We start from the raw sequence: 5,953 nt of genomic DNA, 5'->3' as shown, positions 1-5,953 counted from the left end.
TGCTTTTTTGTGTTTATTTGTGTCCTTGCTTTAAAATCTAGTTCTTTAAGTTTTTATTTTTGCAGACAGTGTCAGTTCTATTTACAGTACATCTTATTGAACTCTCAGAAAGAAAGGTACAGGAGCTGTCACTGGGTGATACATTTTTGTACCTGAAGGGTCCATAATGGTAGCTCAAAGGTACTGTTTAGGTACATTTGGGCACTAATATGCACCGTTGGTGTACTGTGAACTCTTGAGGTACAAATATCTACCTTTTTAAAAGGTACTGCCCCAGTGACAGATCCTACCTTTATTTCTAAGAGTGTATACTGGAGGTGAAATGGACCCATGTGTTTAAGTTAAGATTCTCTGCATTATTTTCTGGACCTTATAGTTATTAACATACTCTCAACTGTTAAATGATTTCTTTCTCATGATGTCTGTTCATTTTAACTTTGAGATTGTAACTTTAATCGTCAGCAAGCATTTTAACTCTGATGCATTTGGATCCATTTTGACCTGGAAAGGAGAAATAAAAAAACTTTCAAATTATAAACTTTCCCCCCTCAGATTTATAAAACTAGATATAACCATTAGTCTGACATTAAAAAAACTTTGAGTTGAATGAACATTTTAGGTGTCAAAACACTTTTCATTTTTGGAGACATTTCAAACGTATTTCACAAATTGCAAAACTAGGATGTCTGGTAACAGGAAGGAGAAAGAAAACTTAACACAAAACACAACCCCCACACCCTGGCTGGCTTAGACCCTCCTCAGAGGTCAAAGAAACACGAACTGTGAAGAGCAAGAGAGGGGGATGAAAAGAAAATAATGATAACAATTATACAAAATTAAATAACAATTGAAATGACTAAAATAATGACTAAACTCATTAAAAACCTGCCAATAACATTTTATCACGTATTATATCTGAAGTTATAGAAGCGTCTAAAAACTTTGTAAAAATTAATTAAACCATTCTACACACATTTGAGTCTGAATTGTAAAAGCCTATCTATTAACCCAATGATGAAACTAACAGCATGGTCAAAGGTTAAATGTGTGTAAGCCTTTTCTAGTGCTTCTGAAAAGAATTATGTTGTTTATTATGGTGGCTTAAGAAAACCAACATACTGTTATACTACATAAACTTAATATCAGGGTTCATACGGTCATGGAAAACCTGGACAAGTCATGAAATTTTGACAAGGCATTTTCCAGGCCTAGAAAAGTTTTGGAAAAACATAAAAGCCACAATGGTTTTGGAAAAGTCATAGAAATTACATTTACATTTAGTCGTTTAGCAGACGTTTTTGTTCAAAGCGACTTAAGTTGTGGTCACACTAGAGCTTGTGCTTGCAAAATTCTGTTGTATGACGCTGTGAAAAGGGGCGGGGTTAAACAATATGATTAGACATTTAAAAAAATGAGGTATTGCTCCATATTTTAAATTTCTTATTTTAAATGATCTTCTATTGGTCTCATGCAGTCACCTGATGTGATTTCACAAGTGATTTCTCAAGCTTGGGGAAGTTCACCAAGAATGCTGTGAAATGCGAAACTTGTCGCACATGCTTGCATTTTGGTCTGCCGCATTCGCATGCCTATGAATGGAAGTCTATGGAGCGAAAAGTGCAGTGTGATCGTAGCTTAATAATAGAAGTAGTTTTACCTACTACTAGTTTCACAAACTATTAGTTACTAATAGTTAAAAAAAATATTAAGATTATCTAAAATTAGTTTTACAAATACCTGTATAATGGAATGGAGGTTAGTTGTTTTTACTTCTTCTTTTTTTTTTTTTTTTTTGGCCAAAAACAGGCTCTCATATTTTTAGTGCTGTGTAAGCATCATCTATTTTACAGAGATATAAAAATACATTGAAACTACTGCATGTTTTATGATATGTTGTAAAAAATTTAAATGTTTCTTCTGATTTACTACGGCTATGTAGACATTAAATGAAACATAAGACCATGAAAATTGACTTGAAAGTCCTGAAAAAGTCATGGAATTTTTGTAGTAAAAATGTGTAAGAACCCTGTATTATCTTCCGTCTTCTTTTTCTTAGACTATTTTAAGAACGAATCTCCTCTTAGACCACTCATACTAAAAACAACAAACTAACTCCAAACCTAACTCCAAACCCCAGTCAAAACATCACTGAATTAAGTTGCTATATCTTTTCCAACTGATCTGACTTACAGTTTTCTGAAAACTGACCCGGTAAGCTCAGAAAAGTCCGTTTGACTTAACATTGAACCAGACTTTGTGACCTCATAACTTTGCGCCAGACTGTCATACACACTTACATTTGGCTCATTTTACTCAGATTACCAGTCTGCCAACCACAAATGTCCCATAGACTTCCATTGAAAAAAAAACTGCCATTGACATTACATTTGACATACTAACAACATACCAATCCATACTAGAAACATACTTACAAACATACTAATCATACTAGAATACTAACAATACACCAAACCAAACTTTGTATTTGGACCCTCTTTATAATAAGGCAAATAGATTAGTAATACTGTAAGTAAAGCTGCTGTTTGTGGAGTTGCTTATTGATCAATTTGATTCTCTGCTGAGATTTTAATAGATTCAATGTATTATATTTCAGCTGATTTTGTCTAAAGCTGTGATCATAGAGTTTGAGCTTCTGAAATTCTGTTGTACGGCACTGCGAAAAGGGGCGGGATTAAACAAGATGATTAGACATTAAAAAAGCGAGCGATTGCTCCATGTTTTAAATTTCTGTCCAGAGAGGTCATGTTTTGATCCTCGATTGGTCTTACGTAGTCAAGTGATGCGATTTTGCAGGTCAGAGATCATCAAGCTTGAACTTTGCACCACAGCGAACTGCGAAACTTGACGCATGACTCTGCGTTTCCGGTCTGATGCATACGTGTGCGTATGAATGGAAGTCAGTGGGGAGAAAAGTCTAGTGTGACCGCAGCTTAAGGCTGTGATTGAAGTCAGCAGTAGTTTTGTGTTTCTCTTCTGTTTCTGCTTAATAACAGTAGGTGTTCATCATCCTTGTATTTTTAATTGCAGGAGCCGATCACATTCATCATTTTTAACTCCATTTAGAATTTAGATTTGTATCTGATCCCATACTCTTCAGTTATATGCTCATTAGGAACCAAACGCCACTTATAGTTGCACGCTCTGGGATTTTGTGTCTTCTCACGGACACTATCTCGACACTCTGAAGTTATCTAGCAGGCACATAACATCATAGGATGTTATTAGATTAGATTTGGGTCATGAGGTCAGGTGACCAAAATGCAATGTCTAGTCTAAGACAATTTAGTCTAGGACATTGTCTAGGATTATTTTGATGTCCAATAACATAGTCAAATTACGTTAATATAGTTGATTTTAGGTTGCGTTGAAAAGTGACCAAAATCCAACGTCTGATAGATGTCACAGTGGGAACGTCCACACAATTTCAAGGTGTAACATTATTAGAAGTTAATATTTGGTTGATTTTAAGTTAGACATTGGACATTAACGTCAGCCTGATGTTGGGATCCAACGTCAACCCGATTTTTATTTCCAAACAAAATTCAACGTCCCACAATGTTGGGGTACGTTGGGGTACAGCATCAATATGACGTCATGTTGATGTCCTGTGCCTGCATGGCAGTCAGAGGATGCAGGGTTAACTAATACCCAATTAGTCCAGTTGCCTCCAGCTCACTTGTAAAAGAGTAGCTAATAATTTCCATACAACTTGTTTATATCAGTGATTTGATGATTAAATGCTGCTATTCCACACTACTCTGTACAGTCAAATGTGCCTTAAAACCTAAAAAAGTAAAAAGTGTTAGTGCAGACACTCCATAATCTACTGGATATAAAATATTTTTTAGGAGAATTCAGAAGGAATCAAAATGTAACATTTTATTTTCCAGATAAAAGTGTATTATTATACCAATTACAGAATCAAACAATAAAGACCAGTTCAGAAGTAACTGCACAACATCAATTACTCAAAGATAAATCTAAGAGTTCAGATGGATGAAATATGTTGCAACATATAACCCAGCAAACAATTTTGTGTTTAATAGACGTCTAATAGACATCTAAATGTAGACAGGCTAAATCAAGGCTAAACTTGGGCTGACAGTGAAAATCTATTAGACGTCTAAGAAAAGCCCAAAGCTAGACTAGGGGCCCTATCATACACCCGGCGCAGTGTGGCACAAGGCGCGGCGCAATAACCTTTTGGTAGTTTCAGCTTGGCGCAAGAGTCATTTTGAGGCGTTGCGCTACGCTGTTCAAATAGCAAATGCATTAGCGCTCTGTTGTGCGCCCATAGGCGTTTTGGTCTAAAAAAGGAGGCGTTCTGAGGCGGACCGCTGGTGCGTTGGTATTTTGAGAAACTATAATAGATTTTTCATTAGACCAAAACTAACCCGGTCTAAACTCCGGCACAGAGTTGCGCCTCGCTTACGCACTGCTTAATACGCACAAGAGAGCAATAGGCAAATATCTTTACATATGAAAAAATGTAAATATTAAGGATATATATAGGATATAATAAGAATAAATATAGAATATAAATAAATAATACAAAACATATTATTTTCTAGCCTACATAAATATGAAAAATCACTGCTTTTATGTCTTCATCTCGGGAGGCTTTTTCAGTTCATTCATAACAATTTGCTTTTGTATAATGTTATTATTATTAGCAGTATTATTTATTATATCCATATGTATATTTGTTTTATTAAAAACAAGCTTAGATTTGTCCACCTGTCAGGTTTTAGACCATATGGGGCACAGCATGTATTTTAGGGTATAACTCAGGTTTTTGAGCACATTTTGTTATTATTGTTCATTTATTAATTTGCTGGAAATTAGAACTGAATTTAGAAATAGTTTTAAAATGAATATTTGCGCTTAACAAACAATAGTATTTATTTATAGGCTAATTGATGTCTGTGCATAAAGGTTTCCCTATCCAAGAGCGAAAGTGAAAGTGATCCATTATCTCTCATTCTCACGCAGTAAATGCTCTGTTTAACAGTTTTATGTAAAAAAAAAAAAAACTGTCAACTGTTAACTGTTTGCTTGTAAAATGCTCATTTTTTCCACTTAGACTTACTTTGCGTCCTGCAAATAGCAAATGCGCTTATGGCGCGACGCAGCTGACTCATAAAGGGAATGGGAGATGAGACTCTAATTGGTTTATTCTCAAAACACACCTATAACTCATTAAAAAAATAAACTCAACCCTTTTAGACCATGCGCCAAGGCGCAAAGCAGATTTCCCGTCCTTAAATTAGAAAAACGCGTCCTGACACGCCCTGAAAGCGTTTGCGCCCTGCGTTTTGCGCTCTGCGCATGGACCGTCAAAATAGAGCCTTAGTTGTAAAATAGGCAGATTAGAAAGATGTTATATGTAAAGTCATTCATTTCTGTTTATTTGATGACTAGTTTAGTTTTGTCCTATTCTTAGACGTCTATTAGATTTTTAACAGCTCAAATTTATCCATGCAAATGTTTTAGCCGAGACGACCATGCTTAGAGGTCTATTAGACATCTATTAGACATCTTTTAAAAACAAAATATGCTTGCTGGGAAGTCTTGATGCAAAAGCTCAGAGATTCAAATGCTTAAACGCTCAACTCAGAACAAATAGCCATAAATTCAGGACAATAAAAACTTCACAAAAGACCCTTGTCTGGTAATCAGTTGATGTGTAAAGTATTTTCCCTGGAGTGGAGCATCTGGCAAATATCTTATCAAAGTGAAAACCCAAATCAACAGATATAACAGGAATTGTAAAACATTACTGTGAAATTTATACCACTTTACCAATCACACATTTTTGTGAGAACTATTTATTGAGAACTTGGTGGTTCTGTGTGGAGCTGGGTTTGTGGGCTGATCTGATGAAGAAGGTAAAATAGAGGGCAGAGAGGGGGCCTCAGGGTGTGTGACTGGG

Source organism: Danio rerio, chromosome 20, assembly GCF_049306965.1.
Source record: "Danio rerio strain Tuebingen ecotype United States chromosome 20, GRCz12tu, whole genome shotgun sequence".
In the NCBI taxonomy this organism is placed as follows: Eukaryota; Metazoa; Chordata; class Actinopteri; order Cypriniformes; family Danionidae; genus Danio; species Danio rerio.
This window is presented reverse-complemented; position numbering follows the sequence as displayed.